General features: G+C 43.8%; 1 protein-coding gene across 2 annotated transcripts in view; it reads left to right on the plus strand.

Annotated features, from left to right (window-relative positions):
- Positions 1-1,462: 1,462 nt before the first annotated feature.
- The window catches only part of fat2 (FAT atypical cadherin 2), a 120,112-nt gene continuing 110,266 nt past the window's right edge, over positions 1,463-11,308 (plus strand). For both annotated transcript variants that reach the window (XR_007569804.1, XM_050042525.1), the window contains exon 1: positions 1,463-1,714. The gene's annotated coding sequence lies outside the window, so the exon portion shown is untranslated. The remainder of the gene's footprint in view (positions 1,715-11,308) is intronic.

Consider the following 11,308-nt stretch of genomic DNA (forward strand, 5'->3'; position numbering starts at 1 on the left):
TTACTCTGCTTTACTCTGCATTATTCTGCTTTACTCTACATTACTCTGCATTACTCTGCTTTACTCTGCTTTACTCTGCATTACTCTGCATTACTCTACATTATTCTGCTTTACTCTGCATTATTCTGCTTTACTCTACATTACTCTGCATTACTCTGCTTTACTCTGCTTTACTCTGCATTACTCTGCATTACTCTACATTATTCTGCTTTACTCTGCATTATTCTGCTTTACTCTACATTACTCTGCATTACTCTGCTTTACTCTGCATTATTCTGCTTTACTCTACATTACTCTACATTACTCTGCATTACTCTGCATTATTCTGCTTTACTCTGCATTATTCTGCTTTACTCTGCATTACTCTGCATTACTCTGCATTACTTTGCTTTAGTCTGCTGTACTCTGCTTTAATCTACATTACTGATTAACAGAGACACCGACAGAGGGGTCGTTACCCGGGAGGGTCACATGGTCACACCCAGGGGCGTAGCACCAAATTCTCAGCCCTCTGCATGAGCAGTCTTTGGAGGCTCCTCACCTTCCCCTCTGAGTAAGTTTCCTTTTTTTCCTTTGGAATCCTGATGTCTGTTTCTCGGGGAGCGGTCTTACTTTTCATTGTTGCTCGGCACCAGAGGTGGTCAGTTTTTCAGTTTGAAAATCAAACGATAATTTCTGTTTTTACAGTTTCTGACTGTGATTCTGGCAATTTTTATTTTAGTATTGTAATATCAGCTGTAAAATAATGACAGATGCAACCATTTAAGTAAAATTGAAATACAATTTAAATTGAAATGAATAAAAAATAACAATTTAAATGAAAAAAGAAACAACATGACCATATAAATTAAAATGAATACAGATACATTAATTTACATTAAAATAAATACAAAAAAACACCATTGTAATTAAAATATAAAAGAATAACAATTTAAATTAAGATAAGTTGATAAATAAAATAATGTCATTTGTATGCCCCTCCCTTAAGCCAAATCAAAAAGTCCAGGTCCCTCCTCAGTGCCCCCCCCCATAAATAACAAATGGTCCTTAATGTGTGAAACGTATGAAATCAGTTTGTCAGTAAAGTTTTTTGAGGAAAAACGTCTGAATTAAATCAGAATAAGTAACTGAACATAATGCAGAGATGTACAGTATCAACACACACACACACACACACACACACACACACACACACACACACACACACACACACACACACACACACACACACACACACACACACGGACTCACCCTAGAAGCTCTTGTCCTGGCAGAGACCCAAAGGCCTGAGCCTGCAGGCGATAGAGGGGGGAGCACAGCCCACAATCTGGGCAAATGGAAGGTGTGTGTGTGTGTGTGTGTGTGTGTGTGTGTGTGTGTCACAGGGAGGAGGGACAGAGTGTGTAAAGTGGGTGGAGATGGAGTCCTGAGGGAGTGTTGAGGTGTCTCAGCAGCTCTCTGGTTCAGAGCCTCTGAAGGCGCTCAGGTTGAAGTTACCGTCAGTCGAAACACACTCCTACAGCTCTGTGTGTGTGTGTGTGCGTGTGTGTGTGTGTGTGTGCGTGCGTATGTTTTCTGCTTCTCCACATGGATTTAACACCAAAGCATGATGGGAGTACAGCGGCTGTCCTCGTCCTGTCAGAGGATTGTTAAAGTTGCTGCAGTGTGAGGGGAGAGCAGAGATTCCTGCAGGAGTCGCCTGACGGGACCTCAGGTGAGTTTTCTGTGTTGCTCAACGTGCACGCTGCTTCACTCCGCCTCTCACTGCTGGTGACTGCGGAGCGTAACGCCTGTATTTAGTTTTAATCTCACCAAACACTGCACAGGAGTGTGTGTAAACAGAGGAAGACTCTCAGAGGAAGAAGTTCCTGTAGCAGATAAACGCTGCAAACTTTTTAGCCTCATAGACAATCATCCTGCAGTTAGAGAGTGTGTGTGAGGCCCTCTGATGATTTGTCATGTGTTTAAACACCAACTGTTGCCACAGACAGATCTGATATTTAAGAGTTGATCAATTAATTTAGGGATTTATTCAGAGAAAGAAAAAAGCAGTGTGTGTGGTTTGATAAAAGATTGGTAAGCCTGCGTCTCTGACAGTTTTAGCTCGGAGCGTTTGCATGTGGGAGGGAGGAGAGCTGAGGAGCAGCAGTACAGACACATGTCAACGCACGCCGCCGAGCTCCCGTCCCTCCCTTCGCTCAGAGCTGATTTCCTCTGTGAGGAGTCAAATTGCTCAATCATGTTTTTGAAGCATTGATGACGCATGTGTCCAAATCTCAGCGACAGGTAGAGAATTGAGTTGGGTCGGGAGCTGTGTGGCGGTCCTGTCACTGTCACTGAGGCCAGATTGTGAGGCTCGTGTGAAATGGAGGAAGTGATGGATGAACGCCAACCTGACTGATTCATTTCTGTGATGAAGGCGACACACAGGTGGTTGTTTCGTAAACAGTGTGAAACTCCTGAACCTCAGCTGACCTGAGAGCTGCCCCAGCCCGCGCTGCCGTTTGACTTTAAGACACATGAATTGGTATTAATGAGCGAGAGAGAAATCTGTCAACTTGTTGAAGTAGGATGAAGTTTTTGGGAGCAGAGATATCACAGTGGGTCATGTTGAACCATTCAGACTGCACTGAGAGCTGTTTCAGTGATCTAATGGGCAGTTTGACAAAAGCTGAGACTTGTTAACGGCGGTGTGGAGATAAAGTCTAGACTCAGAGGATGGATGGAAGTGGCCGTCATAAAGGATAGATGGATATTACCCACAGTGCAGTTAGGCTGTTGGTCCCTGCAGCTCTGTGCTGACTGTTTTATGGACTCAGTTGTTCTCTGAGTGAGTGAGCTGCAGACTCTCTCACAGGAACCAGTGAGATTAGACTGGAAATAGTCTTCTAAAAGAGAGACGAAGGGCTCAGTAAATGAAATGCACCATAATGCACACACACACACACACACACACACACCCACAGTCAGGTCTGATCGAAGCGTCTGAAGGACTGACAGTTAACAGGATCACTGCTGAGCATCTCTGATCCTCCCTGTAATTATGGTATTTGCTTTAAGGCCTGAGTGACCCTCTGGGTGTGTCAGTGTGAGTGTGGGGGGGCAGTTTAACTTTTATGGACCCCCCCGACCCCTCCACTCAACCCTCCACCCTTCATGACCTGCAGCTCTGAGAGCAGAGGCCCAGAGAACTGCAGCACGTCGACTGTAGGACAGAACAGTTCAGTGTTATAAAGAGGAACTCACAGTATAACTACTAACAGTGTGACTGTGTCTCTGCAGCTGTTGACACATTTATTTTTCTAAATTAACATAAAGGGATTTAGACAAATTGTGTCCAGTCTAATTGCAGTTTTAAATCTGTGTTTCCCCACACTGACGTTAAATCCTCCTCAGAACGTTTCTGTGACTTCACTGGATCTTTACGAGCGCTCACACTCGGTGCTCCAACACGACTTTAACAGATGTTGTGACAGTAAAAGTTTTAGGGTCGGGTGGAGCCACTTCACTGAGACACAACGCTTCAGATGTCAGTTAATATGTTTTTTTATAACCTTTGATGAAATAAACTTATAAAAAACTCCAGTTTGTAGTTGGTAAGAAAAAAACAGCATGTTAGTGAAAAACAGTAAAAAGTCAGACTGATATAAAGTCACTGAACCATCGCACAGCTCACTGAGGTCTGCTGTGATGTGTCACATGACAACATGCATGTTAAGAACATAATACCTGTTTTCCATGAGAACTGTCATGTACAGTCTATGTGGGGTTTTAAATGCAGGAAAACACATCTGATTTATCAGATTGCATCCCATACTGCTCTCAGTCTTAGACACCTTCAGTAGGAGCTCTGGATATAAACTGAATCTCACCATGAGTCAGATGTTCCCGCTCAGTCAGCCTGCTGAGGAGTACCCACTCCAAAATGTGCCATTCAACACCTCCAAGTCTGCCTTTGTTTATGGTGGTGTGTATGTGGCCGACACGTTAGAAGAAAGATTTTGTCTCTTTGCTTACAAAAATCACACAAGACTCTGTGCGATGGTCTCTGCTGAAGCTGTCTGCTGCTGCTGGAATTTACACCATCAAGATGAATATTTTCCCACATTTACAAATCTCACTTCCCCTCACTTTCCTCTGCAGAGTAGGAAGTCTTATCTTGGAATGTTCTAGAATAAAAAGGAACACATTGGGTGGAGCAGTGCTACCGAATATTCTTTGTTATCACTGGGCACAAACATAAGAAACTTAAATGACTGGCTTCAATATGAAGATATTGTGCTTCCTCCTACTTGGTTAGTTATCGAGGCTAATTCTCCTCATTCAGTAGCACTGAAGGCCTTTTTGCATCCACCTCCTCTTTCCTCTGTTTATATGACAAATGTGATTTTGGGTTTAATTTAGAAGCCATGTTGGCCTGCACACACTCTCGTCTATAGCAGCACATCTTTGCTGAACAGCACCTTTTTCATCTGGGCCAGTTTGGGAGTAAAGACCTTGAGGGACCTGTATGTAGGTGCATCTGTCCAACAACTAGTTAAAAGTTCTCTCCTCCTTCAGGACACTTTTTTTTTGATAGCTTCAAATTTGCAGTTTTGCCTGGTGCTCATTTCCTAATTGTCCTGCTCTTCCTAATGATTCTGACCTGGATGCTTTTTTGGAACCTCTCTGGAGGCGATCTCAACTCTTTACCTGAATATTTACAATCTGTGTTCGGACTGCCCTCGGGACCTCAAAACTATTTGGGAGGCGGATTTGGAAGGGGCAGTCCTGGCTGATGTTTGGGAAGAGATTTTGCAGATTATCTGTTTGTGTTAAACACAGTTATATTGAATGCACTGAGCCCACTGAACCAAAGCAAATAATAATAAGTGTTCATTGAATCAACAGCTGCTGAAACGGAAATGTTGTTAACATGTAATAAAAAAAGCGAGAAACTAGTTTAAAAAAATCGGCGTTAGACTCTTTTCCGATCCCCAGTAGATCAGAGCTGTGGAGACGTGTTTCTTTTTCTTTTTTCTTTTTTCTTTTTTTTTTTGTCCTGCTGTGTCATGTTTGACGTCACAGACAGGCCAGAAAACAGCTCAGCAAACAGCAGGAAGCAGCTGGAGGCCGCTGAACATGTCACGCTGGTTACTTGTTTTATTATCTGTTACTGATTCAGTCGCTCATTTGACTCAGTGAAGACTAATTTGGATCAAAGTTTGATCCTCTCAGACAGAGACGGATAAAGTTTGTTGCTGAGGTGACAAAGTGGCTAAAATTAGTGTGTTCAATGGAACTGGAGCAGATAAATCCCTGTGACTGCTGCAGAGTCATTTGTCTAGGGAGAGAATGATGATTGTAACCTTTCACACTAACGGCAGAAGCCAGATGTCGGTGGGTTTTTGTGTCCGGTGGCAAACAGGCTTCATCAGCACAATAAAGAACAGACCATATCACACATCCACACATTATAGTGTATCCTGGACTGCAGCATGTTGTGACTCAGTGTTTTATTATGTCACAGCAGATCTGACAGAACACAGGAACTGCATGTAAATCGTCAGAGTTCACTGTCAGACCTCAAACATTAGATCAGTGTGATGAAGCTCATTTTGTTCTCTGAATGTTGAGTTAGTGTTAATTACAGTCCGACCCCCCGGCCCTGTTCTCAGAGTGTCATCAGAGCGCCCTGCGGTCCTGACGGGGTTAAGTGTCTCTGCAGCAGAGCAGCTCAGGTTGTTAACTCAGCCCAATATAACCAGTCAGCTCCAGTTAAAGCTTCAGCGTCCCAGCTTCATGCCGAGGGTGTGACAGAGGTTAGGCTGCAGGCTGCGCCCTCCCCCGACCCCCTGACCCCCCCACAGCCCCCCCAACGTCACCCAGAGGGCTGGTCTGAAGGTACAGTCCTGCAGAGGCGTTCGCTGGGACGGTTCCTTCACACGGCGTCTTATAAAGGAATCAACAGTTGGGTAAAGTTCAGCTCTGTCTGTGTTCTTACCTGGGTTTATTCAAAAGGAAACATCCAATCAGCTGTGAGCACACAGCGGTGACGTCAGAGGCTGATGATAAGAAGTGAAAGTGATCGATTAGAGTCGTCTTGTTCTGATCAGATCAAAACCTGTCTCTGTCTCATTAGAGCGGTTCAGCTGCTGATGCGGTCTGACCTGTGGGACTAATGTCCCGAGTAATGAGGTCCAACCTGCAGCCTGACTCTGAACCAGCAGAGTCCAGCAGGGACGGACCGCTGCTGCTCAGAGGTGAAGAGTCAGAGTCATTAAACTCTGAGAACAGGAAGAAAAAGTCATAAAGTCAGAGCAGAGCAGAGCCGAGTGCTGGAGGCAGAGGACGAGTCGGGGCGGGCAGAGCGAGGGGACGACCCGAGTCCTTCCTCTGACCCCTGACCTCCCCTGACCCTCCAACGCCTCTTTTTAATTGGTACCTGCAGCAGGAAGATGCCAGGGAGGTACAGCTGCATCACTGAGTGTTTTCTGTTCTTATGCAAATATCAGCTCACAGTTTTCATCACGGCTCAGGAGGCGTCAGCTGTTTGGAGGGGCCGAACCAAACATGACTGACAGGTGCCGCCTCCTACACATCAACACACAGATTTATAGAGAACCACCCTCCTCACACAGAGAGAGAGAGGCGCCCCAATAAAATCAGGAGGCATTAGTCTCATGTCATGAAATCTAATAAAACAGAATCCGTCCTCAGCCTGCTAACCAGAGAATAACCTTACCTTGAGTTTCCTCAAGTGTTGAGCTGTGTGAGAGTGTCAGAGTCAAAGTGACTCTGATCTGATGGTTGTGTTCTGGTTACGTTTATATCTACACAGGGAGCAGGTCCTCGTCTACAGAGACCACCAGACCAGTCTGTGTTTCAGTCACGCCTCATCAGTAATTTGTTTTATTTCATTTGTTTTATTTTTGATACACATACATAGAAAACAAAATGGAATTAAAAAAACATAAAGTGCATGTGAGTGTAGAAACCTGTTCAGGCTCATTTAAAAACCACACAGAAGACACAGAAATGTTAAAATACAAACTGTTAATACATTTTAAATTCTAGGGTTCAGAAAAAAATCATAAGAACACAGTTAAAATATAAATATAAGTCTCTTTTTGTTCAAAGACACAAAAGAATCCAGTAAATGAATGTTTTCATTCTATGAAAGTGAAAAATGAAAACTGACCACCGGCTGTCTCGCACAGTTGATACAGTCATGATAAACAACAGAAAATGTTTCAGTAGTTTTAATATCTCCTCCTGATTCAGTCTCTCTGTCAAACTCGGCGCAGACTCATTTGGAACAATGTTCGAGCTCTGATTGGACGGAGACAGATGGACATTTTGGCGGCTTGTTGCATCTCGCTGGCAAAGGTGGGCAGAGATTAGCGTGTCTGCCCAGGTATCATATTTCTGTCACTGCTGATCTGAGGTGATCTGAGCTGGAGCAGATAAACACCTGCGACTGCTGCAGAGTGATCGGACCCTGGAGAGAGTTCAACCTTTCTCACTGAACACACACGTCAGGTGTTTTCCGGTGTTTGTGGGTTTTTGTGCAGTGAAAGAGGTCCTGTGGGCCAGGTGACGGGTCGGTGCTGGAAACCAGAACAAGGAGGTGAAAGACGCTTCAGTGTTCAGTAGAGCTCACGTCACATGGAGACATTATTTAGAAATATGAAAATATTAAATAATAACTGCAGCTTTCATTTTCCTCTGTTCACTAAAACCAGTTCATGAATTTATTTAAGGTGTAAATTGACTGTGCACGTTATTTAATGTGTGCAGTGTCAGTAGCTCCAGAAGCTCCAGCCTTCATCATCATCATCATCATCATAATGTGTCAACATCGTCATCTGTTTGTCAATGTGTCGTACGGGAGCCAGTGAGGCTCAGTGAAGAACAAATGACAGGGAGATATGAGGACCTCACAGTGTGCAGAGGACAACAGTCGACGTGGTTCAGACTGCAGGAGGCTCCAATAACTGCAGACACTTTACAGAAACCTTCCAGCTACAGAGAGATTAGTGCAGATTATAATGTGTTATTCTCAAGGATGAGGAAGAGGAGGACGAAGGTTTTACCCACCTGGATAGAAACCTCGAGGCTCGTTAGTACAAAGTGTAACATATCAGTGTGACTCAGGTCAGCAGCGTCTTTAGCTGATTGACTCTGTGCGATAATATCAGCTGTGATGAGCTCAGATTATGAGCTCACATCATTGCTGTTGCATTAAAATGCTAAAGACCTACCTTTATCTGATCAGTGTGAGCAGCTGCTGAACACCTCACTGAAACACTTCATTGTCAGCTGTGACATTTTGGGGTCATTCCTCTCAGAGGCTCTTTGAGGAGGAGCGAAGCCTCACTTGTGTTTTGTTGTTAACAAGTTTGTGGCGGTTTGTTTTTAATAGACTGACATGGAGTGAAGCCTTTCCATCCATCACGGCTCTGTGCTGCGGCACAGACTCATTACCGCCTCAGATTGTAGCCACACTCACACTGAGGACGCTGATGGTTTTTATGAATAGGCAGGAAATTGAACTCTGCAATTATGCAAATGAGAAGTGGTCTGAAAGTTAGTTTAGAGGAACGTGTTCGTGCTGTCATGAGTGGGTCGGTGAGGACAACTCTTCAAGTTAAACATGGTGTCTGACGCAGCTCTGAGGACGCTTTGAGTGCTTAATATTAGTATGAAAAATGCTATCTTTGGTGTGTGCAGGATAATACCTGACAAGGTGTCCATTGTCAGTTTTCAGCAGCTGACGTGGAGGTGTGAACAGTTGCCTCTGTGAAGGCTGTTAAAACATGATAATGGACGCCTCGTCAGGTTTTATCCTGCTTATACCGTCACTAACCAAAGAAACAGAAATAAGAATATTTATCTATAGTTTTTACATTTTGCGGTCAAAATAAAGTTTGTGACAAGCCATAACTTGGTTTCCATGGTAACCCCTGAGGGTTTGACTAACACCTGGAACAATCATTACCACCCTGTAAGGTTCTTATGCAACGGAAACAGCGAGATGAACAGCCAACAGGATGTGAGATCATTAAATTCAGAGGGCCAGTGTCGTCCTGTCTCCGTCCTGTTTAACCGTCTTTACATTGAAACTGAGAAAATGACAGACACAAAGAAAACAATATGTTTTTGATTTTTCAGAGAGCACAGATACAGATACAGTCCCCCGACATCCCAAACTAAAATACATAAATGAATAATAACAATAATAATAACGATAAATAGAAATAAAAACAGATTTAAAAAAAAAAAACAGAGAAAAAATGATTTATGACAGTAAATGAAGAGTCTTTGGGTTTCAGACTGTTGATTGGACAAAACTTTGGACCACAGAAAACTGTGATGAGAATTTTCCACATTATTTTTTACATTTTATGGACAAAACAATTTATAAATTATTAAATTAAATATATTATAATAATAAATCTTAAAATAATTGCCAAAGAAATCAATAATAGTAATAATAATAATAATTATACTACCACTACTACTTATAATAATAATAATAATAATAATAATAATGTGTTAGTTGCAGCCCTGTACACTACAGTGTGTAAGCCGACTATTAATCTTTAATAATTATTATTATTATAACCTTAATTGAAACAGCGAGGTCATTCAGAGCCAGCTCTGTTTTACAGGGACGCTGATTACAGAACACTGAGAACAATAAAAGCATCCAATAATCACAGTTTACATCAACAACAGAAGAATCCAGAGGTGATGTCATGATGGACAAAGACTGATCAGTTCACACTGCTGTATGTCTGTCAGTGTCCAGGTGCCCTGTAGGTGTGTTCAGAGGTGAAACTAATATCTGCAGCTGGAGTTCCTGTACAGATGTTTAAATACTGACTGACAGACAAATAAAGTCCGTGGGTCCGTCTGTTATTCAGCGTTTACTGAATGAACCCCCCCGCCCCAGCAGCACCTTGATGAGATTACCTGGATCTTATATTTCAGCTGAATCCCAGCAGCTGCTTTTCTTTCCTTTCTCCTGCAGAGTGGGGCAGTAATCACTTCACAAAGAGCAGGAAACTGGTTGATGGGATGAATGCGCTCTGAGGAGGATTAACAGCGTCTAGTTTTCACTGGAAAAATAAAAAACCCTTTAATGCCCTTTGTGGGGACGAACAGAGTCTCTGCCGGGATGCATAGAGTGTTTGCTGTGACATACAATCTTTATAGGGACATACTCATTGTATGGACTCTTTGTGGGGACGTACAGTCTTTGTAGGGACGTACAGTCTATGTGGGGACGTACAGTCTTTGTGGGGACGTACAGTCTTTGTGGGGACATACAGTCTTTATAGGGACATACTCGTTGTATGGACTCTTTGTGGGGACGAACAGTCTTTGTAGGGACGTACACTCTTTGTGGGGACGAACAGTCTCTGTAGGGACGTGTGGGGCCGGGGGCGGGGCCTAGGTGCGTGTTGTATGAAGCCCTCAGGCGTCACACGGCCTCCCTCCCGTGCAGTAAAAGCAGCCATGATTCAACATGTCTGTGTTCCAGGAGTCATCATCACACAGGAAGTAGGTGACGACCTGAACACGGGAGGAAGTGATGCGTGTGGTCAGGTGTAATTGGCAGGTAGGACTGACGAGGAGACGATGACTGTAGAGAAATAAGAACAGCTGTTTCCTCATTGGTTCAACACCAACACTGATCCAGGATCTGAACTCGGTACGTAGTCAGACCCTGCCGTTCTGTCTGTGTTAATATTTACAGTATAAATGACATGTTAATGAGTCTCTGTAAATATATGATCTCAAATACGTCTTTAAAGGGACAGTTCACTATTTATTGAGGGGTGTGTGTGTGTGTGTGTGTGTGTGTGAGAGTTACTGGTCCACAGTCAGCAGACTGGAGTCTGACATGAAGCTAATCAAGCTAACGTGTTTTAGTCAGTGTCAGTGTAGCTGTATTAGAGACACTTTCACCACTTCACACAGTGACTGACAGGAAACAGGAGTCTGTTAATTCTCTCTTCAGAACCAGACTGATAAAACCAGTAAGTGATCGCAGGAGCTGCTGGTCCACCGTCTCCTCCACCAGTCAGTCAGTGTGTGTGTGTAAAGGCCCTGACACACCAAGCTGACGGTCGGCTGTCAACCAAAGTCGGGCTGTCGGTGAGCGTCTGTCGCCCTAGTTTTTGCGGTGTGTCCCGCACCGTCGGCACTTCGGTGTCGGCGGCTTTTCGGCCGATTGAGCATGTTGAATCGGCGGCGGAGCTTGTCGGTGAGAGAGATCACTCTGATTGGCTGTTCAGGTTTTATTTCCTCGCCCCTGTAG

The sequence above is a fragment of the Epinephelus moara genome, chromosome 4 (genome assembly GCF_006386435.1).
Source record: "Epinephelus moara isolate mb chromosome 4, YSFRI_EMoa_1.0, whole genome shotgun sequence".
NCBI classification, from domain to species: domain Eukaryota; kingdom Metazoa; phylum Chordata; class Actinopteri; order Perciformes; family Serranidae; genus Epinephelus; species Epinephelus moara.